This window comes from Malaya genurostris, chromosome 1, assembly GCF_030247185.1.
Source record: "Malaya genurostris strain Urasoe2022 chromosome 1, Malgen_1.1, whole genome shotgun sequence".
NCBI classification, from domain to species: domain Eukaryota; kingdom Metazoa; phylum Arthropoda; class Insecta; order Diptera; family Culicidae; genus Malaya; species Malaya genurostris.
In genome coordinates, this window is record NC_080570.1 from 22331523 (window position 1) to 22359432 (window position 27910).

General features: G+C 38.7%; 1 protein-coding gene across 3 annotated transcripts in view; it reads right to left on the minus strand.

Moving 5' to 3' along the window:
* The window catches only part of LOC131434653 (elongation of very long chain fatty acids protein AAEL008004), a 180215-nt gene extending 153036 nt beyond the window's left edge, over positions 1-27179 (minus strand). For all 3 annotated transcript variants that reach the window (XM_058601623.1, XM_058601633.1, XM_058601607.1), the window contains exon 1: positions 26339-27179. The gene's annotated coding sequence lies outside the window, so the exon portion shown is untranslated. The remainder of the gene's footprint in view (positions 1-26338) is intronic.
* Between the last annotated feature and the right edge of the window lie 731 nt (positions 27180-27910).

The following is a 27910-nucleotide window of genomic DNA, read 5'->3' on the forward strand; positions in this document are numbered from 1 at the left end:
CGTCTGGGGACTTGTTGTCATTCGATGGTGCGAACCAGCAGGCAAACCACCGATCATGCGGTTGCCAGGGCGACCTTGTCCATTATGCAATTGTTTTATTACAGTTACATTTACTGTATGTTTTCTTTTTTTCTTTTATGGCAGTCCTGCGTTGTTGGTGTTGGTGTGATTGGTGAGCGGTACAGTGTGATTGCAAGTTTTCGGTTTGTCTTCGACTGCACAATTTACATATCTGCCACTATTGATTTGGACATGCCCGCAGACGCTCGCTCTATGAACGGTTTCAGGCTGGTGAATGGCAATTGAAAAAGTATTTATTAATCCATTCACGCATTTCATTTGAACACTGGGCGTGAATGTGGTCACCCGTCAGCTGTTGGATACGGCGAGTTTGCTGCGGATGATGATCTCCACTCCAGCACTAGCAAACTTCAATTATGTTGTCTGTTCGTTAAAAATAAAAAAAAGATCCACTCCTTTCTGATGCCCTTCAAGTACCATAAATCGTCAAAATATAACCACCAGCAACACCGAATTGGGATTCTTATGGATTTTGTTTGGGAATCCTATCAGTCCTGCAAAGATGACGAAACTTGAAACACCATTCAAGAAATTTTGAAAGTTTTTAGTTTTGCATTTCAGATTTACCCAGCTGTCTTGTTCGACACTTGTATCATTCATAAACAACACACGAAAGTTTATATGTCAAGTTGATTTACTTGTGACCGAATCGTTGTTTGGAAAAAAACAAAAAGCTGTCATAAATTTACATTAAATCCAGAAGAATCATATAAAACTTTGAATAAGGCATTTATTCAACGCTTTTGATGTGTAAAAGCGATGATCAAACGCGATCCGTACCCGATCAAAAATGAAATACTTTTACCCGTATCCGACCCGAACCCGAGAATAATTTTTCTTCCGAACCCGACCCGTACCCGTTAAAAACTTAAAATCTTCACCCGTGTCCGACCCGTACTCGAAAAGAGTTCGGGTATTTGGGTAATTTTTGAACCCGAACCTTACCCGTACCCGCTGAAAATGAAAAAAAAAATCGTCATCCGTATCCGTTCCGAACAAGGCACACATTTTTGACGTAGGACTACATCTTTCATTACTATGCTCATCCGGGTTCGAAAGTTCAACAGAATAACTTCAGATTTGATTTCTCAATAACTTTTCCCTGTTTGAGTATTTTCTCTAATTCTTTCACGAAACGAATAGAAAAAGGTGTAAGATGACCACGTTTATTACGTAAACGTTTAAATATTAAAAATACCGGTCCAAACACGAAACATTAAAATCAACCGAATTATTAAATAGACCCTGTTGCACGTTTGCCTATGTTCAGTCTATGATAACCCATGAACATCGAGTGCGCAGACCGTCATCTACGTCAAGACATTGGAACTACATCCGACATTATTCAACTGATGCTTCAGTCAGTGGTCAATATGAGACTCCGTTCCTCAAGCCTGATCGCAGAAAAACAACAACTAGTTCATCTGTGAGCATATCTGCTGTTGGACGTTCGCAGTGTGAGTTTCGCTTCGAACAAGAGCGTTTGCGTCATCCTGCTGCAGGTCGTTCGCATTGGAGAAAAAGAAAACGAAAAGTGGACAACGATGGGGAACATTATACAAAATCAGCCTCTTCTAATGGCTCTAAATGTTTTCTAAAGAACTATTAAAATTACTTCCTAGCAAAGCTAGAATAAGTGCGAAATTCGCACCAAACGAGCGCAAATAAAGCTAGCATTTGGCTGCACCGCGTTTGAGGAAAATGTTCCGAACAGTGTTTAATATCGTAGAGAAATTCTTCTGAATGCCGGAAATGAATTCCGTGCAGCACTTTGATGGTTTCTTTCACTCAAATATTGAGATGTATGAAATATTGAAATATATGAGTGATTGTATGACATTATATTTATGTAATGTTTTCTTCTAGGTCACGGCTCAAACTTACAAATGACTTGGAATGGCGCCCTACTTCCTGGAATACAAACGTTTTCTTTTCCATGGGTCCAAAGCCATTAAAGGTCCTTTTCAGGATCCCAAAAGTGACGTAAAAGACTTATTTAAAAAACTGTTCTCAACTGTCGCCCTACTAAAATACAAACGTAATCTTTTGAAACAAATCTTAAACGGTCAAACGATAAAAAATCAATTAATATCTATACACATCTCAAATGCAGTTCTACGCAAATTTCGCGATTATGTTTCTGACATTACCTAGTCACAAGTTTTATACTGAACCAGTTCAATCCAAAACGCATGTTTTACTCATTTATTTGTGCATTATCAGTCATCTTAGAACTAATTACAGTTACTTATTTAGGCTGCATGAAGAAAAAACTACGAACTTTTGCGTTTACTCCAGCCATTAGGGTCTGTGCAGACATCTCTGTAGCCGATTTAGCTGCTTTTGTTCGTAATTTTTCGTAATAATTTCTAGTTGGTACAACATGAACTGCATTCCCTTTATACCAGAATGGCGAGGTAGAGTCATGGCGGTGTAAGAATGGTTTTCGCTTTTTTCAGACATTCTTCACGTTATATTACCTTGCTTACCGTTCCGGTAGCGATGAAGCTTTGACTTGCTCGACTACAGCTACATATTGCCTGACAAACCAGGTATTTTTTCTTTGGCCTGCTACGCCGTTCTGTTGGATGGAAAGCTGCCTTAAGTCATCCAGCACATTAGGTTCATCGTCCATTATCATGCAGGAAAACTTCGTCAAATATTCGCGATTCAACTTGCGTGCCCAAGTTTTAGCCGTCATATTCTGTTTATCATTACGGTTCGGTACAGTTTTCATCTTTAACTTCAAGCAGGTACCCGGAATGTCTTTTTATATACCCAGGCAACGGAAAGACCGAATTTCCCAAAAAAATATTTGGTTTGGCAGGAAATATGAAGCTGTGGTCGAGCAAACCACAGCTTCATCACTACCGGAATGATAAACAAGGAAACATACCGTGAGAAATTGTTTCGAGAATGTTGCTTTTGACGTGGTAATAAACGTTTTTGAAGACATTCTTTGATGTAGATTTCCCTGTTAGTATTCCCAGTTAAGATGAATGGTTGATTGATTATACCGCCCTACTACTGTACAATCGCTATACATAGCTCGTTTCCATAGAGTTCCACGGGCGGCTGAGGGTGAATTAGTTTACTGTTCATGTCTTGGTCAATATCTTTATCATTGTTGTATTGTTGTGCGAGATTGCTTCCAACGATCCAAATTATCACAAATCGTGCATCGACCATAAGTACTGCATTTGGCCATTCATGAACATATTTGGAGCAGGCAATCATTGAATAGAAAGTTACTTTACATTCCTTCATTTTCCAATATACCTCGAAAGCAAAACTAAGTGTTTTTTAAATACAGTCTTGTATAATGAAAAAATAAATGCATTCCGATTTATTTTTATATCGATCATGGTTTTAAATTAAATTTTCGATTCAACTGATGCCTGTTTCGTAATAGTACATTTAATTTACAAATCACGAAAATTTCATTTTTTTCTGTGACAAGGCAGAAAAAAAACTCATGCGATAAAAAAATTCAGCCGGAAAAAATGACTGAACGAAAACGAATGGAAGAGTTAGGATAGAAATAAAACGAGAAAATGGCAAAAAGAACTTATTGGGTTTGAAATGCTTAAGTTAAAAGCACTGAAAAGTCTTAGGCAATGAAAACTATCGAAAACGATAAAACGAAAGAAGGGAAATTTAAATAGGAAAATTAAATAAAAACCTTAAATGGATTGAAAAAGTTTACAGATAAAATAGATAAAAAAAGCTAAACTGACTAAAAAGTCATAAATGATTAAATCCACCGAACGATTAGGGTAAAAAGCAATGCAAAATAAAAAGACAGACCAAATAATGTATTGAAAAACCCAAATCGTTGAGAAAACTTGAAAAATTCATGATTTCCAAACAGAAAAATCAGAAAAACTGACGAAAAAGATTAAAAATAAAAAATGAATGAATATGATAATAATAATTGAAATAACAAGAAAACAAAATCTGAAAACACATAAAAGTCCAAAACCACAAAAAAAATAGCTAGAAAAAATGAAAAGACTGGACGAAAACGGCTCAATGATTGATAGCAGAAAAAACAAGCAAATATTAAAAACAAAGCTTTATGGGATTGAAATGCTAGAAAGCCAAAAGCACTGGAAAGTGTGTCAAAATTTTGCTCGCGCATCGTCAAAATCCGAGCTACTCGCAAGCAACCCGCCCGTCGCGAGCAACATCCAAGAGACGTCCAAGGATTTGAACTTTCTAATACACACCAGAGCTTCACCCAGTAGAATCATATTCGGTAATCTAGTTGAGTGGATCACAAAAAGACACGAAAGTTAGTTGTCAGTGAGAAACAGTTTAAGACAGAGCCCGGTTCTCTGCGGCGAGGAAAATGACCATGAAGCTGTACAAAACTGGTTGGATGGAGTCAATCGAAAGGCAAATCGCATTTGTTTATAAGGAGGCTGGAATGGAATTTGATTTGAATTTTCAATGTAAAGTTTGACCGATTTACACACAGTTTTGTTTGATCAATTTTTTTATCCTCTGTTCAAAATGTTTCTGTCAGTTATGAGGTAAAAAGATGACAGATCAACAAAAAAATACTCCGAAATTGGAAGGTTTTTTGGAGAAAAATCGAGTTATTTTCATTTTCCATGGTTTCTGTTGAAGACCAGGTTCCTCAAAAAACCCGCTTTTTCAAATTTCATTTATTGTTTGAAAAATATTTAAAAATTCAACTTTTTGCGTATTAAACTATGAACATAAAAAAAATTTCTATATGCCGAAAACTCCATCTATAGTTTCAAAAATTTTAAGACATTCAACTTTTTGCGAATAAAAGTACGTACATCAGAAAAGAAATGTTTTTGGTATTACAATGAAAAATTTGCACAAAAAAATGGCAGACTTTTTTTTTATTTTCTACCATTTTTTGCACTTTTAATTGTTTATAACTGTTTAAAAAAAAACAATGAAAATTTTAGGTTGTAATATGGAACACAGAAAGACATCTAAAGAATAAATACTGGTAAAAAATGGTTGTTTAGGGTAATAGTGGAACACGAGTGACACCTAGATCGTGTTGACCAGATTGTGGGCAGGGATGCCAGGTTCACAGATTAATCTGTGTTTCACAGATTTTCAATTTTCTGCACAGATTTTAAAAATGACACAGATTTTCACAGATTTCTGAAAATGATCACAGATTTTCACAGATTCTGGAATAAATCACAGATTTTTTCAATCGAGCACAGTTCAACACCAAAAAGTACAGAGCAGTTTAGGAAAAAGGTACAGAACGTGTTGGTAGTGAGACTTTTTTTTTTGTTCACCAAATTGATTTTAATCTGCTATTATGGTACGGAAAACGGGCACAGATTTTCACAGACAGGCTTTTGGCTTGATCACAGATTTTTGAAAAAAATGACCTGGTATCCCTGGTTGTGGGTGGTGTTATTTGATCAACTAACTTTCCTATGGGACCAATGATTTACATGGCCCTTCCGCTGTTTCGACTGGAGATCACGTAAGAAGAAATAGGATTAGAGGTAGTTCCGGGTACCCGAGAAAAAAAAAACAATTCATTCAAATTGAAATAGACTGTTTCCTTTTTGCATAATGTATTTAAGAATGTAAAGTTTTATGTACACCATTTTATACTATAAATTATCTTTCAAGTAAACGATTATTTGGACGAGAAGAAAATAGTTATAGTTATACCAACACTCATTTCAGACGTGAGTACAATCACAACAAACGAAATATTCTAGAACGAATCTAACATAAATCCTTCGTTCTAGCAATTTTGAGTACAACTCCTAACAATATATCTTTCAAACTAACAAGCAGTAAAGATGTATTTCTGTTATTTCTACTTGCAACTAATGAATGTTACGAGAGAGTGATCGTTTGGAGATTTTTTAACACAGACTAACAGTTGCGTGCAACAAGCACATGTTGGTTCCATTTTCTTCACGTTTCGTCTTCGAGTCATCAGTGCATTGGCAGTTCAAATTGAGTTGTCATTACCACCTAATGCCTAACAGTGCTGAGAAGACGAAGCGAGTAAAACAGTTTCGTTTTAGTTACTGCTCAGTTCCACGGTTATAGGTGATTTGGCAACAGTTCCATTCAAAACGGCAGGTCAATTTCTTCTGACGGGCGTATTTTTAGACCATTACTTCTCGTTTCTGAAAATAAAAACTTCCACTCAAAATTCCCAACCCAATTACCGTTACCGATTTCGATCTCAAAATGTCAGGTATGTTTACAGTTTAAAACACAATTGCACTGTGCCGGTGTGGTGTGCTATGATGGGAAAACGATTTCAACGCCAAAAGACAAACCAGACGACTTCAAACAGGCCGGTTAAGATATGCGTGAAATCGAAAGCACCTCTTGAGTGAGCTACTAGCAAACTGCTAGCGCCATTAGCGGCCAATGGAGTCATTATCTACGCGGTACGCAATTACAATTAGCAATGACACTCTCATCTCAACTCTCCGCATACAACGGTTGTGATTGTTGTGCGGAGTTTTAAGCAACAAGCCTGGGAACACCGGTTCGAACCACCAGCGCAAACAGTTTTTCTTCGGTAACTGACAGGGCCACCACCGCATCCGCGTGTGTTTATCGTGACGATTAACAGTAGGCTGTGCCGTGCTGAATCAGTAATAAAACAACAAATGACCGAACCGGATACGCAGAAGAACGGCCAATTGTTTGACGCCGAGAGCAGCTAGTGTCTAGAACTCATCATCCCTGATTGTGTATTCAAATGTGGTTTCAAACAAACGGCGACGGTGGATTTATTCTGTATTCCGGGAGGCGGCCATCGCCGTTGCAAATGTTACGGTATCGGGGAAATACGCAGGTACCACCGCCGCCCAGCCCAGCCGAGTTTCGTGACTGACCCTGGTCGCACTAGAAGTGATAGATGAAATTGATTTACTGACGACAAAAATCCCTGTAATTTCTAGCTAATCGTGCTTATTTTACAGCTTCGGATCACGTACCAATCCGGCACTGATATGGATCTTGATCGAGAGAAAGAGAGAAGAAGAGTTCCTTGAACGAACAAACAACTGGTGAAATATTGTCCCATCGGTGCAGTTCGCAACTGTCGTATGAATCTGCCATGATTCAGCAAATTCGTCGTTCTGGTTCTGGTGCGAAAATCCCGATGACACCCAGTCTTAGCATGGAAGGTTTTTTTTCCAATCCCACACAAACACACACACGACAACCCAAATGACGTGATTTTTACTGGAAATCATTCGAAGAAAGCATCTTCAAGTCCGGCATTCTGTAAACATTCTCATCTGAATTACACCCTCCTCCCTTCTCTGTCTATTGCTGCTCTATTGCAGAAACCCCGGGGGTGATAATTGACTTAGCACAGTCAGGCACGATTAGACTGCTAAAATACAGCCCGCCCGTAAGTCCCGTAAGCAGTTCTGGCAGAAAACCGTTGCTTGCAGTGGCACCGGGTGTCAAGTCAAACCGGTTTGCCGTAACATTCGGGCGTGAGCAACGCAGACTGCTCGACTGCGTGTTCACGCAAGCACTTCAAAATTTGACAAGTGTTTCGTTGACTACTCCGTCGACTATTTGATCTTTTGTCGGTTTGCGGTCGGTCGGTAGGTACTTTTCTACAAGAGGGCGGTGATGACATAATCCAAACGGTTATATGACTATTCCCGCATCAAACCGTCATCAAAACCAGCGCCCTCCGGTGGTCACTACGAGCCATCCCATTTTGGACACGAAAAAGGCTGACAGCAAAAGAAACCGGTTCGAAACTAGCTCCCTCATCTAAACTGGCATATGGGAAGTACGTTTTTTTTTCACTAGAAAGGAGGGAAATCTAATGCATTTTAATGAAAAATTTGCTTTCAAGCTCAAATTAAGCTTCTAGTTCTACTTATCAGTTCAATTGGAACTGTTCTGGTTGCATGTTTTAAGCACCGAATTCGTTCAAAAACTGATGATCTGGCAAGCAATTTGAAGACTCGGAATCAAGTATGGTATTGAGAATGGTTATTTTTTTTTCGAAGCTTATAGGTGTATAAATAAGTTCCTGCTGTTTTCTAACAGATGGCGTAATTTGATTTTTACTCCAATAGTTTATCATTCCAAATATACATTGGATAGGTACTATCATAAAGTTTCAGAATGTTTCAGTATGTGTCATTCAAATGAAGAAATGAAGACCGAATTTGTCAAGGCCTTAAAAAGAGGCTTGCCAACACAATTCTTCGATAAAAAAAAGTGGATCTTCCTCCAACTTTGTCAGTTCCCATTCATGATTAAATTATAGACCAAACTGAACACGTTTGACAATGACACAAGCCACGATTCACGCGTGATCTGTCAAAAAACAGTGTTGCCAAAATGAAACCAACAAAAAAATCATCCTTTAGAAGGCAACCCGATCAAGTAGCACGAAACACGTGCTTGATACCTTACAAGCCAGTTTAGATTCAAAGTTGTAGGTCAGAGTTTTCTCTCTTTCTCGTTGGATGATATTTTTAAGAAAATTTTCATTTTTTTATTTGTGTATCATCCAATAATCTTTTCTTCGACATTTTCCTCGTTTTCTAGCAAAAAAATTTCAAATTTAAAAAATGCATTGAAGGTTTTTTAGCAAAATATGCTGTAGTGTCGACAACGCATAGTATCAAAGAATTTCCCAAGTGAGTTCGATACGGATTCTTGTTTTGTTCAAATCAGAATACAAAATTGTAGAAAAAAAATTCTATGAAAACCGTAAATTTTTGTAAACGAAACCGTCGTCTCTGTTAGGGGAAGCTTTGTTGTTTGTTATTAATTGAAGTCCCAATTACCAATTATCTAAAACATATAGTTTTATATAACAGTTCGGCTGAAAAGTTCGTATCGTTTAATAGAAACACACTTTTTTTTTTGCCAAAATTCGTTTTTATTATTCAACATAATTGTCATCAGAGGCGATACAGCGATTATAGCGATCTTCCAACATTTCGATACCATTTTTGTAGTACGATTTGTCCTTTGCCTCAAAATAGGCTTCAGTTTCAGCGATTGCCTCTTCATTGCTTCTAAATTTTTTACCAGCGAGCATTCTCTTGAGGTCTGAGAACAGGAAAAAGTCACTGGGGGCCAAATCTGGAGAATACGGTGGATGAGGGAGCAATTCGAAGCCCAATTCGTTCAATTTCAGCATGGTTTTCATCGACTTGTGACTTGGTGCATTGTCTTGATGAAACAAAACTTTTTTCTTCTTCAAATGAGGCCGTTTTTTTTTTAATTTCGTCCTTCAAACGCTCTAATAACGCTACATAATCCCAAAATACAGACGCCATAATTTTACCGGCCGATTGTTGAGTCTTTCCACGCTTTGGGTTCGGTTCATCGCGTGCAGTCCACTCAGCTGACTGTCGATTGGACTCCGGAGTGAAGTGATGGAGCCATGTTTCGTCCATTGTTATATATCGACGAAAAAAATCGGTTTTATTTCGATATAACAGCTCCAAACACTGCTCAGAATCATCAATTCGTTGTTGTTTTTGATCGATTGTGAGCTCACGCGGCACCCATTTTGCACAAAGCTTTCTCATATCCAAATATTCGTGAATAATATGTCCAACACGTTCCTTTGATATCTTTAGGGTGTCATCTATCTATCTCGATCAACTTCACTTTACGGTCATTGAAAATCATTTTGTGGATTTTTTTCACGTTTTCATCCGCAACAGCCTCTTTTGGACGTCCACTGCGTTCATCGTCTTCGGTGCTCATATGACCAGTACGAAATTTTGCAAACTACTTACGAATTGTTGCTTCGCCCGGTGCAGAGTCTGGATAACACTCATCAAGCCATTTTTTGGTATCGGCGGCACTTTTTTTTATCAAAAAGTAGTGTTTCATCAACACACGAAATTCCTTTTTTTCCTTTTTTTTTACAATAACAAAAGTAGCTTCACTCAAAATGCAATATCTCACAAACTAATAATCAGACAGCTGTCAAATTTATACACGTATCTTTTGAAGGTTGGTACTAACTGAAAATGGAATGGATTTAATTCTAGTGGCGCCCTCTCATAGAAACGATACGAACTTTTCAGCCGATCTGTTAGATGTTCAATACATGACCACTGCTTGTACGGTTTCAGTTTCCATATTTTTCTTTCGCATCCCTACATAGAAAACAAACACGTAGTCCTACGTCAAACCTGGTTACGGAAAGCCAAATCAGCTGTTTTTCAAAGATGGGCGAATCTTACAAAAGTAAACAAATCGAGTTTCTCTCACCTACCAATAAATGCTGCAAAATCCTACAATTTTGTCTGAAAATTCGGATTCTACAAAAATCTCAATATTTGTCATATAAAGAACTATAAAGGACGAAACTGTCATTCCATTCAATCGCTAGTAGGGAAGGGCAAAACTATTTATTTTATTTATTTTAGATGGTTTCCGAACCTTTTACTACTGGAAATAGTAAATGAGACGATAAAATTAGATTTATCTTAGTCGCGAAAACCAACCAATTTCACGAAAAATACGCAAGGGCGTAACTTCATAATTCACACAGGAAGCACAGAAGTAAACAAATCGAAAAAGGGCGAAACTCCTTTTATGTTGATTTATTCAGTAGATATAGAAGGAAAGTGGTGAAATTTGCATGGCTTTTAAAGATGAACCAACAGTTCATCGTTTAATCAAAAATTGATCTGAGAATATACGAAAATTTCTAAGCAGGATTTGAAACCAAAGTTGAAACATTCATCGACGCTTTTCTCCATTTGCTGTCAATGTTAGATTCGCCCTTCTTTGAAAAACAGCTGAAATGTCTTCTCAACAAAAATATGTCAGATATGATTGTTTTTCCATATTTTTCATTCGATTCAGCTCGACGAAGATCAGAAAATGCTTGTGTGAGGGAACTTTTCAATGAGTTTGCTCCCCAATCAATTTTCTCGGAGATGATTGAACCAATTTTAACAAGCTAGGACTCGTTTGAAAGCTACTCTTGAGTTGTGCATCAAGTTCGAAAATCAATTCCAAGGCTCATGAGGAAGCCATAGATCGTTGATCAAGTTCGAAGATCTTCGAACTTCCAGATACTTCCGGTTCCGAAAATATAATGACATAAGTGACGTAACCGACAAATCATGTTTTTTTTCTATTTGTCCGTTTTTTCAGAGTGATAAATGATCAATATGAAATGTATTATTGCTGATACCATTGGTTTCGAGAATGGTGTCAGATATGCGTCGTAAGCGCTGAAATTCACTTTTGTGAACTAATGGAATCAATCCGACTAAATTGTTTGTGTCAGATATTATCCTTATGAAACAGAAAAAAGAAGTTTAAATGAGGCTGTTTGAATGACAAGCGAAATGCATTATCACACTACTAGGTAGATTAGGATGAGGTTCTTCTTCGAAAGTGTCGATTGCAATTGAATTTTATCCCATTCTGAGTTTCGGTTCCTAAGTCACAGGTTGTTGAGCGTATTGAATTGGATAAAAAATTCACTTTGAAGAGGAACAATCGAAAAAAGCCTTCATCAAATTGCATTGATTGACATGTTCTAGCGCTGTATAGTCAATCACGACGCAAAACGATCATGTTCAGTCCACTGTGATCGTCGAATGTCTTTTTACACTCTGAATTTGAGCTGCACTTTTGAGCGACTAGAAGTTCAGAAGAGAATCCAAACGTTTAACGTAAATAATTCCGGAAAAAAACGTGAACTTTAAAGTCGGTTACCGTCAAACTAACAAAAAAAATCAAGCTTGTTAGAAAATAAAGAAAAAAATGTAGTGGCGATATTTTCATGCAACAATAATGCTCCCTACCCGACGGAAACATATATTTCACATCCTGGTCGCCCATAATCAGTAGAATTTTTAACTCACACCCCCGCAGAAACTACCCGTCAGTGACCAATGGTGAACGGTTCAATTACCTCAAATTATATTCCGCAAAGAACCGTTCTACAATTGGCAGTCACGCATGTCCGAGCGCTGCAGGTGGACCACCGCCAACGCCGCTGCCTAGTGTCCTTTCCGGAAGGGTGGTAAACATAGGCTCGAACACTTCCAGATACTGCTAATTTAGGCAGGTACAGGCTTCCGCACTTCGTGCAGTGGTAGGCTAATTACTGCACACAAAGGAAGTGGCAGTGGCCGTTAATTGCTCTGTCTACCGACTGGCGATCTGGGGCTGCTACATTACTAACTGGAATATAATAGAGCTGCTGTTGCTGCACTGATTTCCCTACGCGGACCAAGGCGGTCCGGTTGGTGGTCTGTGTCAAGTTCGAGTAAAACCAGGAAGGAAGCGAACGGCGGCGGGGCTATTCAATGATCTTTCCAGTGCTGTTTTGTTCTTAATGGAACCGCGCGCAACGGTTGCTACAATTTGTCACATTGCGGTTTATTTTCCAACACGATTAATTGGTTATTGATTGTTGTTGCATTGACACTTACTCGGTAGGGATAAACAAAACAGGCAATTCTCTTCCGCGGAGTTGTGCAACACATATCGGAGTAGGCTAGAGCAATGCAATTTTGCCATGGAGGGTGTAAATCACAAGAGCGTTGTCTTTTGATACGGAGCTCGGAAGATGTCCATTCAAAGGTTGCTGTGATTGATGCAACATTTTAGTGTAGTAATTTTATTCTAATCGTCCTGAGTCAATTCCAACCAAGTAACACATTGCCGGTTGTAATTCAATCAGTGTGTTGCTGCGATGACCTTGTGAGCATTTCGTTTCAACTGTATAAAAGCGACACATTGCTCGTTTTTAACGTCGCATTTTATTGGAATTGATTTTATAATTCGATCGAGATGACAACTATTGTTTGAGATGATAAGCTTACTGCGTAAGACCAAGAACGAAAAATTGCCATACTTAAGTCTGACTGACGTGTACCAAAACGGAATTGATAATTGATTGTGGCTAAATTCAGATCACAGCAAGGTTATTAGATGTCAGTAGTTTCCAGGAGTTAATAAACCAGTTTGGCTGGAATGTACGAATGAAGTGCTTTTGATGCTCAAAACTTGACGAGGACGACAGATTATTCAATCCAGTGGAGCAGAAGTTTTAACCTATTGAACACCGGGGTGACAAATTTCTGCTCCAGTATTCGGAAGGTAGAATCTTCTATCGGCATCGGAAGATGCATAAATGTATTTTACATTTAAAAAATCGGGTGGCTAATGTCAAAGACAGAATCAGACGAACGTGAACTAACGAACTAACCTTCAATGGATACCAGCATTGGACAGTTGACGAATTACACCAAATCTCTCCAGATAAACTGTTGAATATTTTCCTCGCTATTGTTCTATAGTGATTCAGCTCACATCAGAACGAATGAAGCAACCCCGGTCCGAATTGGGAGTATGCTTGCGTGAAAACCGCGAGAGTTGCCGCTAGCGGCTAATGTTACAAAATTTCCGTTTTCCGATCCGGGTGGTGTTGTTCTCGTGATGCTCGGCCTTTGTCGAACGGATGGGGTCGGGAAACCGGCATGTGCATGTAAAGTGAAATTAATAATGTATGAAACGGGTAGAACGAAATGTGCGAGACCGGCTCTCGCTTCTAGTGTTTCTTGCCGCCAAAAACGACGACGGCGAGTGGCACACACACACGGTCGGAATGGATGTCAGTAGGCTATGGGGTTATCGTTGGCGAAAATGATGACTGGATCGAGCGAAAACTTTACTGAATTACAAAGATGGTTGATGTAACAGCATTTTTGTTGTTGGTATTTATTGATGGACCAAATTAATTCTCGAGATGTTGTATTTCAACAGAAAAAAGCTCTTTCTAATCCAGTCTTAAACGGCCGCATTCAAACCTTTTTTTTCATTGGGATAATTTCCGACACTAGTTTGGGCTAATTTTTTAAACAACTTCATTCAGATTGATTTGGGTCGGTCAAAAATATCAGTTTGAAGTGTATTCTTTATGAAAAAAAAAGTTCGGATAGGAACTAATGAGCGTCGGTTACGTCACTTATACGGTTGTATCTCCACCTGCAGTCTGCAATTTTCGAACTTGATCAATGGTCCTTTCAAACTAGCCAAAAATGGTTGAAATCAGTTTCAGCCATCTCTGAGAAAATTGAACGGAGGGAAAAATGCGATTCGCCTTTTACGTCACTTACACCATTATTGCTCTAAAACTAAAAGTGACAACCATTCGATCTTCGAACTAGATTCACAATTCAAGTATAGCTTTCAAACGAGCCTAAGCTTGTAAAAATCGGTTTGGGCGTCTCCGAGAAAGTAGAGATTGCGTTTGCCGGTTACGTCACTTATACCATGCTATTTCCGGAACCGGAAATGACAGCCAATTAATCTTCAAACTTGATTAACAATTCGAGAGTAGCATCATGCGAACTGTTTCAGTTTGACATTCGACTTTCTTCAATAAAAAATGATAAAATAATCAGAATGGGCTCATTTATAAAATAGAAGCAATGGATCAAAATTTTGCTCGCGCATCGCGAAAATTCGAACTTCTCACACACCAAGTTGGCGATTTTATGTAGCCAAATCAGCACCCTACGCATTGAACCACCAATCCATGCCAAATTAGTAGCCAGCAGTGTAATGAACGTGTTCAGAGAACGCCAAAAAAATCAGAATCGAAGGAAATTGAAAGTCGGACTTCGAAAAACATCGAAAGCAGTTGTTTCAATCGGAGCCCTAAGGTCTCCGTTTGACATGTCGCAAGTAAGCTGGGAATGTCTTCAACAAACAGTTTGGAATCTGTTACCGAAGATGCTGGCGCAGTTTGATAATGCGGTTCAGGATTCGGAAATCTACGTCAAGACTGACTTTTAACAGCTTCCTTCCTCCATAAACTATGTATCGTCCAGAACAATCCAGATGCTATCCGAATTTATGAGTTGCCATAAATATGGGAGAATGCTATAGTTTATAATGAATTAGTAATATGAAACCAGAGAAAGGCAAAACACAGTCGGGTAAATTTACGCATGTGTTTCGTTCATGATCCCGGGTTAGCGGTTCAATGCATAGGTCGTTGGTCTTACAGGCCAGTTGTTGTATGTTCGAGCCTCGACCACAGAAGAAATGTAATGATTTTTCATATAAACGGCTATGAGAAAGTCATCATTACACCACTAGGTGATTTGAAACAGGCTTGCATCGTATTATAACTACTCAAAGCAAAACACTGAAGAAAAGCACCAGGCACGGGTCCGTTATTTTTCTTCACGACAACGGCTGGCCTTCTGCCGGCCACGAGATACGATTCCAAAGTTTTCGGTGGACAAAAGTTGGATAAAAGTATGTCATCAGATCAGTTTTGCAATGACGGAGTGGAAACAGATATTGAAGAAGCCAAACGAATGAGAAACTCACAGAAAAGATGATTTTTTGGAAAAAGATACGTTCCGAGGCAGAACCAGAGCTTGTGTTCTTATGCAATCCGTGCATACGCGTCAACCATTTCCGGATATACGGACCGGTCGTGAGGCGGCTAAGATTTTGATCATTGCTCGAAGTACACTCACCAACTCGGTGCTGTTCTAGAACTGTTTCTACCACAGCTCAGGATGGCAGAAACGGCGTATGCACGGATTGCATAAGAACGCAGGTTCGAGTCAGTTAGTGAATGAGTTTTTTTTATAAGGTTTATTGGTTAACTATTTCAAAACCGAGTTACAATGAAATACATAAATTAGTATTTGATATAATGAGAGTGGGATTTTAAAATTTTTGTGAAACCTCCGATGTGTGTTCCTATCTGGGCTTCAATGTTAGTGAATGAGTTTCTCATTCGTTTAGCTTCTTCAATATCTGTTTCCACTCCGTCATTGCAAAAATGATCATAGTTAAGGCGGTTTACGGCAAACCAATTAAAAATTAATAAATCGTTATGTTATCAGTTTTTCACAATCGTGTAAGAAATTTTGGGGCAATAAACATTGGTAGCTTATACTTTTGGCGAGCATTCGTGGGCTGAATATTTAGGAAAGCTTCAATTTTCTTACTCAGCACTAAGCAATTTCGGGTAACTGACTCTTGTTCCTACGAATCTCAAAACATTAGATCCCCGAAGGAGAAGGAGTTTTTTTTTGTATTTGGACACTAGAAACGCTTTTGAATTCAGTATTTATTTCTTCGCGTTTCGCCTTCGGCTCATCAGTGCATCACGCGAAGAAATAAACAAAATATATGCTTTTTGCACAAACCAACAAATGCTTAGTATTTACTTTTTATCACTGTCAGTGCGAAACAGATCGAGAGGGAAGATAGACAAAAGAAATTGCGAAAAACGAATGGCCAGAGACAGCACTCGAACCCACAACACTTTCTTCTTTCAGTGGAGACGTTGTTCTACAAGCCATTATGGTACATATGTGGACACAAGTTTGCAGAAGGCAACCCGATAAAGTAGAGCGAAACACGTGCATGACACTTTGTACGAGTCGGTTGAAGTTCATCCGGTATCATAACTGCCTTGCAACTGACCTCGTACCAAAAATGTGGTTCTGATAATTTCAAGCTTCCATTTGTATTATTCCCTGTCTTGCTCTGTTCCCTGTTCGGACAGGATGGCTTCGGGAGCTTTGATCTCCTAGATTTGACTAGATTTCATTTTCTCACATATTATTTAAGACATCCATCGGAATTTACCCTTTGAAATAGTAACTGTGTCTAAGTGAGGTGTTATTCTGTTTAACATTTCAATAATTATAATGCACATTCAAAACCATCCACAAAACTCGTATTTTCGCAGATTCGTTATCTGTTTTTTTTTATCTTTTTCTTATCCCTTTATCTGACGAGCAGTTCGACTAACGGTGCCTGTTGCTCTCTCCCTCTCTCCTGTTACCTCGCCGGCCCGTTTCCGTTGCATCGTTTTCGCCGGGAACATCTACTCGAACGGATTAGAGACATCGCCATCGAATCGTCGTACGACGAAATCGCCAGACAAACAGTTGCTCACCTTGAACGATCCACCACCACCTTCGTATTTCGGACCGAGCTCGTTCGAAAGTTTCGAATCAAAAGTGCTTGTCAAACATTAGCATTTTTGCTATGGCGTTGTCACGACCAGTCTACCACAGTTCCTCTGAGGCTCCCGGGGCGATAGCGGTGAGTTTAAGTTCTTCCAGCGCTGGGGCCACGATTTCACAGGCGGAAGTTTTATTTTTTTTTATTTTACTCCCTGCTTCACATGTTTTCATGTGCTCTACCCCCCTCTTAACAGGTCGTTGATGTCCGTGCATTGTTGCGAATTTTTATTCGGAAATTTTGTTTCCTTAATCGCCAACGAAGGTGACTGGGTTTGGTTCGTAATCTTGCAAACGGACATTAGCCTTTTGAGTTATTTGGTGATTTTTATAGAGGGGATTCCGTCGTGGTGTAAAAACTAAAAAAAAAACTACATACGTGCGCACTTCTGATTGTAATGACCGGATCGGATGCGCTAGACTGAGCTACCACCAAAGTTTACTCCAACCGTGAAACATTTGATTTTGAATAAACAAATCATCGAACCGGAAGTGTACTGAGAATAGGACGACGAGCGATTGAGTGAGAAAATCAATTCATGAATCATATAGTAAGTAAATTATTAAGTAAGTAAATTATTTCGAACTACATCCAGCCGTACCCAGTGTACACGTACGGTACGGACTGTACCATCGAGTAGCATTATCGAATATGTTTATTGACATGTCCAGGTGAATACAAATGTTTTTTACTATGTGATGTTTTTGGGTATGTAATTTACAAGTTATCAAGTGTTTCTATCATGATAAGGAGTGTATCGATAAGTATTTAGCAACATTCAAACAGTTATTACTCTGAAATGGCTTAATTTTTTTCAGCGTGTTTTGCGGTGATATGTTTATTTACATGTCAATAACAGCTGCGCAATCGATTGGTTTCGGTACGGTTTATCGTTTCAATGATGATGCCCGGACCGCAATATTATACGAAATCGGTGTACCAGGACCTGGACGACGCTGACACCACGGTGGCGATGAAAAAGTTTGGACAGAAGGTTTTGGTCTGGCAATCAATTTGTACCTGTGGTTTGCGGTCGTCGATTTCCTTCACGAAGGGCACAATTAACGCCAAGGTGTACGAGGAAGAACGTTTGAAGAAGAGAATGCTGCCACTGTACAGAAAGCATAAGGCTCCTCCTCTCTTCTGGCCGGATTTGGCTTCAGCCCACTACGCCAACTCCGTTCTACAGTGGTTGTCAAAAAATAATGTACAATTCGTGGAAAAGGACATCAACCCACCGAACTGCCCGGATCTTCGGCCAATTGAAAGGTATTGGGCAATTGTCAAGCGGCACTTTCGGAAGGAAGGTACAGTGTCTCAAAACATGCAGGAGCTCAAAAAAAACTGGACAGCTGCCACCAGGAAAGTCACAAAAGTAACTGCAGAATTTAATGAAGAATGTCAAGTGCAAAGTGCGAGCGTTTCACAGAAACTAGGATTTTCTTCAATATAATCAGTGAAATGCATAAAAATGTAATTTTTCTACAATATATCGAAAACTGATGTCCAAATATGTTTTTTTTTCGCTTTTTTATTCAATAATCAATGTTGCTAACTACTTTTCAATACACTCCTTAAATATCGCACTCACGCATAGAAAAATTTAGCCACCTGTATACATTTAACCATCTTGTTTTCACTCTGAAAATGAGAGAAAGTTCTTTCGAATAATTGGGATTTGAATTTTAATTCAAATTTGACACTCTGTCATAAAAGTCTCTACCTAATTCACCTAGTGGTGTGATAGTACCTGTCTTATTAAAACATTGTTTTTTTTTCATTAAGCACAGAAACGGAGACGCAGAATCCTGACTATACCCGACCTGTCCGTACAACAAGGAGATTCCATGAGCACGTGATATTCGAATGTCCACGATTTAGGACGAAATGAAGGAGGATAACAGGTGGGTAGTAGTACCCGCTATATAAGCCCTGACAAGATTGTGGAAGGAAATGAGCAAGGATGCGAAATTGTGGAACGCAAATGATAAAGCGGTAACGTACATTATGGCAGCAAAAATGGCCTAAAGACCATGGGGGCATCGAACCACCGAATCTCAATTGGAATCCCTGGACAGATGCAGCGAACTATCGGTGTTCGCTAGAGGCTGAGCTAATGGAGGCTGCATGAGCAGACAGTTAGACGGATCATCATCTGGGGAGTACGGCGAGTTGATTCATCGAATATAAACAACTGTTTTTGAACGCTTGGATCTATACAACAATCAAGACACTACGTTCGAGTGATTCACGATCGAATCCAAGGGATTGAATCCTGTAGTTTCGGAACTGCAGGACGGATCGAAAAGAGAAATTTGATGAAACCATAAAATTTGAATTCCTTTGAATCGTAACGTGGGACAATCGATTGTGCATTCCATGAAATGTCGAAGTCAGTTCCACTTTAAAGTTTTTGGTCATTATTTACGGTACTTCCAGAACCGGTATTCAGCGAGTAGCGTAACCTAAAACGGTTCGTATGGCGATGAACTATTCTAACGAATAAATTTGAATAGTTTTGAGCCAAACTTTGAACATTTTTTCGATATTGTCATCGTCTATGACAGAACAGATACAATTTCAATGCACAAAACCAGAATTCATTTTACTCATCAGTGCATAGCTGTTCAATTTGAACCGCCAAGCAGACGTAAAGGTTCTGCTATTCACAGAACACTTTTTTCTTTGCATCGAAATGCAATGTCTATACTGACGTGCCGAACGAAAACGTGTTTTCGACACTTTCCGGCCGATGCTGGTATGGTCTTTCAGGTGGTAGCCACATTTTGTGCTAGGGCAGACAACCATAGCATTTCGATGCAAAGGAAAAAGTGATTGGTTTGACCCCTAGGAGAAGACTGGAAAACCACTGAAAAAAACAGTTGAATGATTGTTTAAAAATTAGTAAATTAACCGAAAATGAAAATTTAAACTAAGTCGTATTTCAATTTTTTTTCATTTCAACCGATTGAAAGTGCGATTTTTTTCGGTTAGCTTTTTAGTTCTTGAAAAATAATCGAATAATTTTCAACAGTGTATAATTCAAGGGTCATGTCTAATTTCGTTAAGCGTTAAAGTTTAATGCACATCAAAAAAAGTCCCTATGCAAATTTGAGTTAAATCGGATACTGTGAAGGAGTGCTGCCAGGCGGTCAAAATATGAAAATTTTCGATCTTGAAAATTCACCCCGAAGGGTTATATGAAATTTCCGAAACCGAATGTTTTTTTTTCGTTGCCAAAAGTCGTAGAATTGTATGAAACATCGAAATTAAGTGTCATCTAAAAAATTTTTTTTTCAATCGACTTTCTGGGAAATTTGGAAGTTTCCAAAATTGCAAAAAAAATTGATGCCGAAAGCCTTAGAATTGCTTGAAACGTCAAGATTTAGTGTCATCTTGAAAACATTTTTTGAAAAAATCGATTTTCTGAGACAGAAAATTCTGAGATTTCAAAAATTGATTCCAAATGCTTTAGAACCGTATGAAACGTCGAGATCTAGTGTCAGCTCAAAATTTGGTTTTTAAATTCGACTCTGGGACTTGAAAATCATCAGTTATACCGGTCTCCAGTTTCCGGTTCCGGAAGTACCGGAAACAGTGATTCTATTTTCAAAGTTCCAGATTTTTCTTCCGATCCGAATTCCGATTCCGGAATTACAGAATGCAAAAAATGTGGCACTAACTTTTCTCAGGAATGGCTAAACCGATTTTGACAAACTTTGATTGAAATGCCACACGCAATTTCTGATTTCTTTCCAGATCTAACGTTCGGTTCCGGACATACAGTGTGCTTAGTGTAGGAATGTTAGTAGAAGTATTTTTGTCCCCCAGTAACCATGTGATAGGGAATTCTTGAAATTGGCTAATAAATTTCTCTAGTCTCCAGATCAAGGTAGTTTATGAGCAAATAAATTTATAGCAAATTCTCATGAAATCAAATTTAAATAAAAGGACTTATAGTAAAACATTTTTCTGAATTTTAACCAAGTTCGATCAAAGAAAATCGGAAATGTTTTTATGTTTCAAGGAACGAAAAATTTAGAATTTGGGCTAAAATAGTTTCAATTTGTAGTTCATATTGGATGATGGTTGAATGAACCGAAGCCGGTTGCCAGTTTTCGATTCCGAAAGTATTGACAATAGCATTAGCATTAGAGACAACCCGTGTGTTACTACACCGTTATTGATCAGAACCAATCAAGCTTGCAAAATGTTTTTTACCTTTTTTTCTTAAACAACTTGCTTGGGAATAGCACGTAGTTTCATATTGTGTAAACTGCATTGATCCCTGCATGCTGATCAATAACGACGCTGCCACGTCCGAATGCAGAACTACTAGGGAAAAAAGGATTGTTAGTTCATTGCATATTGCTACTAGAAACCGAGGAATCCGCTGCATTTCCACATGCATCACAGGAAGGGGTTGTTTGTTAGTAAATTTTCGAATAATTATATCGAAGATTCATTGCTCTGGGTAACCGGCTACCGAGAATACGTTGCAATTTTATCGTGTCTTTTATTACTATGTGCTTCCTACTAAAATACAAAATTTCTTCCGAAACTCGTAAAACTCTGGACAGCCGGCTGTCGGGAGGTTTGCTATCAATACATACATTTAATTTTTTTTTTTTTAATTCAATTCATCGATTACGGAAGTACCGAAAATGGTGATTTTTTTCACACTGCCTTTTCTCATATATGATTGAATCGATTTTCACTAACTTTTGGGGAAAATGGGTGGCAATTTTGCTTTGAAATTTAGCATGCACCAAAATCTGAAAAGTCAAAACTAATTGAGCATGGTGCCCACTTATAGATGGGAACTTGTCTATATTTTAAATGTTGTTTTTTTTTTCTGATGATAACAAATGTCGCCTATACACAATACGACAATCAAAATAACAAGCTGTTCAAAGTCTTCATAATCAAAAGTGATGAAGTAGTGTTCAAATTTTCTGACAATAAAACGATCTGATATTGTGCATTTATACCACTGAAATCGGAAATCATTATCATCAAAAACCTGAATACAAATGAATTGGTTTACAGAGATAAAACTATTGTATTTTTTCTACTACGACTCTCAAGGCACATTTGAAAACGAAGGATAAATTATCCGAATTAAAAAAACCTCAACAACGACTAATAAAAAATGAAACAAGTAAGACAACTTTTGTGGCGACAAGGTAAAAAAATGAGTTGTTTTGATCAATCAATTTGAAGTATTTACCGATGAGTTGTCCCCAGAAAGTCCTATTTTAGTTAACATACACTGCCCTGCAAAAGTTTGGACTCACTTGAGAAAATCGTTTAGCTTTCTATTCGTTACTCTATTCACCATTCTTCATTAAAATGTGCGTCTTTGTATAACAACACATATATGAATGATTTTTACTTAGATTCGCTGCATCGACAGTTGAAAATTTGTTCCAATGACTTCGAAGCCCACCTGCCTTAAATTGCAAGAAACATGACATCACTTTCATCAGAATTTCTGCTTTAAAACTCTATATAAAATTTTAAATATGGTAAGAGCAAAGCAAACATCGAAAGAAAACCTAACTCAGATAGTGATTTTTAATACTACATGGAATGAAAAGTCTCGAGCCTCTCACATAAAAGACTTGAAAATAGTTTCGAACCGTATATATTTTTCGTTGAAAACAAGCCTCTAGATGACCCAATACCACATTCCAAATACAATCTATCCACTAGCAACGGTGAAATTGAATGATTTGCGGTACGGATTGTTCCACCATTCGATCCCTCGTATTCTCCAGATCTGGCCCCCAGCGACTATTATCTAATTCCGAAACTGAAAAGGTTTCTCCAGGGAAGGAAAATTTTTGTCAAATGCTGAGGTCATTGTAGAAACGAAAGTCTATTTGAAATAAGTTGGAGGACCGATGAATCAATGGAATGGAAAATCGACTTTTTATGTGTTAATCCTGAAACTTCTCACGCCATGTAGTAAATTCAATAAGTATATTACAAATAGAAGATATGTTTGAACTCATTTCATGAATGGTATTCTCAAATCAAAAAGATTTTTCTATGCGAGTCCACACTTTTGCAAGGCAGTGTGCACGTTTTTTTTTTCTTTCTAACAAGTTAAAAAAATCGATTAATCAAAGATATTGCTCGGGGATTCTTCCGGACAGAATACCAAAGACTCGATTTACGCGTTTGCATATCGCAGTAGGCTGAATATTATCGCACGAGAACAGCAAGCTCCAACTACTACTAAACCACCGGTGTCAGCATCTCTCTAGGAAGAGGAATTCCAAACGAACGTCGTTGAATAATCGATTACTAATTATAACAGTAGCCGAAAACAAAGGAACCGAACTGCACACGAGCTACGACGAATGAATCGTGCGGAGTTCTTATTCAAGGTAAGATTGGACAGGATTGTTGACCGCTTAGAAAGAAAAACAAAACTATCCATGAAACCTTGACTAGTCTTGGCCAGGGTTCAACGAGGATCTACGCCGCTCATATACATTTAGGACCATTAGCAAAAAATTATCCGTAATGAAAGAAAAAAAAATACAACTTTTCAATGGCCACGAAACATGCAACATGCAATGGAAATAATTGAAAGATGCTTTCGAAAGAACGTGTGTTGCTTCGTTCATTTGTTTGTTTGTTTAAAATAAGTTTGTCGTTTCGAATGACGACATAGAACTCAATTCGAGATGGCCTCGCCGGAAATAGCAACCAAAGCAACAAGCAATTACAAATCTCAGCAATACTACTACTACTCTCCCAATGCCAGCAGGCGAAACCGCAATGAAAGCCCACCTACGGCGAAAGAAGTGTTCAAGCCAAAGTAAAATTACACAAACAAAACAAAAAAAAAAACGACAGAATAAATACAATAGAAGTGCAAGTGAAGCAAGAAAGGCATTGGCATAAAATTGAGCGGCAGAAGTGATTTAATTAAACGAACCGCGGGTAGAAAGAAGAACGCGAAAAAAAAACAAAAAGAACTTGACTAGAAGAGCGAGTGCAAATTTCGAACCGATCCCGAGGAGCATCTCCACTAGAGATGGTCGGGTATAGAAATTCTTATACCCGAACCCGACCCGTACCCGAGTGATCAGCAAAAAAAATTACCCGTACCCGACCCGTACCCGATTAAAAATTTAAAAAATTACCCGTACCCGACCCGTACCCGATCAATAATAAAAAAAAATTACCCGTACCCGACCCGTACCCGATAAAAAATAAAAAAAAATTACCCGTACCCGACCCGTACCCGATTAAAAATTACCTGTACCCGTACCCGACCCGAATGAGTAGTAAAAAGTTTACCAAAATTCAGGATGGAAAAAAATAGTGTTTTAGATAGCGAGCTAGATAGAGCGTATCAGGCTCTAGTTTGTCAGTAAAATACATTAAAATGCTTGTTTACATTTAAACATATAAATACACTGTGAAGCATGAATAAATTTCCAATGTCTTTGGTACTTTATACTCATTTACAAATGTCAACAAAAAGGAGTAATATCTACTCAAATTTTTCGAGAAGCATATTTATCCAAAATGTCGTAATACCCATTTTATTCAATTTTGGGTAGGTATGGTTTTTACGAAACAGTGCGACTTTTGATCCAATTCTTTAGAACCACAAGTAAGCGTGCTCATTATCTTGACACACAAATAAAAATTCACATTAGAATCACTTGAAAAATCACGAACATCCCCTAAAATTAATAGAGTATCATCGGTTCGTTTACGTGAATTGACCAAACATCAAATAATTCACGTGTATTCCCGGTGTGAAAAATTCAATTTTGAAAATGGTGAACTGTGAGTCCTTCAAGTGTAAGTAGTTTGAACATTTGTGAGAAATTTTTTTTGGTTACATTTTTTTTACTACAAAGCAAAATGAATTATGATTTTGATTTAAATTAATCTGTCAAATATGCCCGTTTTGTAAGCCTCACAAACCCACACCAACGATGTTAACGGGAGCTGGTGGTTTTTACAGCCATTGAACTTCTGTTCCACCTCCCTTGGAACCCTCAACGAGTGAACACGGTGAAAATTTGAGCATTTCGCGTGAAAAGATTTTCACCCGTACTTTTGCGACTGTCACGCATCGAGATTTTCAGTGAAAAGAAACGTAAATTAACTCGACGTCAACATTTCAAAAGGGCCTAAAAACAATTGACAGATTTTCTTTGTTTACTTTCTCTTTCGACTATATCTGCGTTATTATACAAACGTTCGTTACATATTTGGTAATGTTGGAAACATGGAGATATTATCTTTTATTCTACACGAATACTTTGTAGGTACACGTGAAAATTAAGGAGATATTCACAAAAGAGAAAGTAAACATTGGTTTATGTGCCCTTATGAAATGTTGACATCGAACTGGCAATATAGCTCAACTTGCTGTGCCATCAATCGGTGTCATTTCAAGTGAGGTGACACCACCCAGAAGTGAAGAATAAGAAGAACTTCTATGCAGATTTTCTGAAATAAATGTTCATGTTTTTATGGTTAGAATCCTAATGATTTATATGTAAATTTTGAAAATCTCAACCATATTTAAAATAACAGTTTTCTGGTATCTGAATGTGATATGAGTACTACACTACATTTTATATATTAATCAAATAATTTTTACTGGATTGTGCATTAAACAGCTTTAAAATGGCAGTCCATTAAAACCTACGTGGAAAGTAGGGTCTGACCGCAACATCTTAGAGCTAAGGCAGTGTATCTTATAAAATATGTTATAAAAAAGTAGGGTGGAAAATATTCACATAACTTTTCACGTAACTATGATTGATCGTTTTTTTTTAAATGAAGAAAAGAAATGTTTTTTTCTGGAAAAAGATGCCAGTTTTCAGGTCTGGTTCTAGGCGCGAATGTCAAAACCCCTTGAATCAAATTGTTTATTTTTCGGAATAACTGTTTTGCAATAAAAAATTCTCGTCAACGTGTAAACATATTTATGTGAAGTACAAATGGTCGGGTAATCGATCAGAAAAAAAAATTTACCCGTACCCGACCCGTACCCGAGTGAGTAGTAAATTTTTTTACCCGACCCGACCCGTACCCGAGTAAGTAGTAAATTTTTTTTACCCGTACCCGACCCGTACCCGATTGAAAATAAAAATTTTTACCCGTACCCGACCAAAAACCCGTCGGGTACGGGTACGGGTCGGGTTTCGGGTAAAATACCCGATACCCGACCATCTCTAATCTCCACCTGATAACCACCTACCTGTTAGAGTATCGTCGTTCCCACCGGGTGTTACGAAGTCGGGATTGGATGGCTTTGCTGGTTGCTTTTTTCCCAACTTCTTCTTCTTCTTGTTCTTCTCAGCAGCAGACAGAACAGGTTTGTGTAAGCTCGCACTCCCGGAAAATTATGTAATTTATTATCCTTGGCTTCACTTACACACACGCACCGAACGATGAAGTTTATTACTCCTGACTACTCTTTCTCTCCCTCTCTATCTCTCTCGCTGGCACAGCTTCCTGTTCTGTTCTTTACCAGCCCCACTTTCACTTCCGATATCCGAAACCCAAAATGTCGAATCCCTGTTCAGTTGATTTTCTTGTATTTCAAAGAATTCACTGGAAGAATTATCGCAACCGAAACTGCGAAAATGTGTTGATTTTTCTTCGGAAAACTTCTTTTTCTTCTCTCTGCTCTAATCTCTAATGAATCCCAATAGAGAAGCAGAACTCACGAAAAAGGACTTCGAGATCACAGCATCAACAACAAGCAAGGTCTGTTTATAGCCTTGCACGCTAAAAAACACACACACCAAGTAGTCAAACTTCCAGCGCCAGCTACTGACTTAGTAGGCCGTGCTTACTTCCGCGCTTAATCTACTAATCGACAACTTCCGGATTGCTTCGATATTCCGATCGTTTTCCTTCGCGATGGCGCACCACTCAAGCATAAACAACAATGGTCACAAGTCAAAGTAATCCTAGACGAGTTTAGGTGGGCCGCAAAAATTTGACACCGAGAATGCTACGGTTTTTGGTCGATGGGAAGAGGACTTCAAGAATCGAACCAATCTTTAGTAACCCTATGGATGTAACTGAAGCTTCCTCTAGATTTTTGCACGGTTTTACACAATTCCCCCACCCTTGGTTGATTCTTTCTCGTTCGCGCACAATCTGCGACCAGTCCCGCTGCGCTCCCTCTCGCTCTCACCCCAGTCAGTCAGTCAAGCAGTCGTTCTCTCACACACGGTCGGTCGGTCGGTCGGTGATATGTTGCTTCCAAGCACCAAGCAGGGGCGAAGGCGATAAAAACGAGTTGAGTTCTTCTCTTCGCGTCCGCGTGCACATATTCAGCCAACATCAGCAGCACCCTTTCTCACCCCCTTCGGCGCGGACGCGAGAGAGAGAGATCTTCCGCCTGGACGCAGCAATGACTGACCGAACGAAAAACCCGAACGTAAAGACGAGAGACGCGAAACCACCAACCCCCCCCCCCCCCCCTTCGAAGCGCGGTGCCCCGCCGCGCAAGGTGAGTCCTTTTTGTCCAAACTTCACCTTCTCTATCCTCGCCACTATCGTTCTCGATCCGGGGTGGTGTCGGACGCGCGTTCTCGCAGAAGTTGATTTTTGCTCTCGGTCGTCGTGCTGCTGCTACAGGAAAACGAGGGAAAAAAAGATCGGTCACAGAACAATCACCAGAGTGGCGAAGCTGATCTCTGCTCACTCTGCTCTGCTCTCGTTTTGTCATGAGCACGCGAGAGCTCGCTCGCACACAACCACGTGCACGTGGCCGTATCAGAAAAACTAACAAAAAAAAAAGATATTTATCAACGAA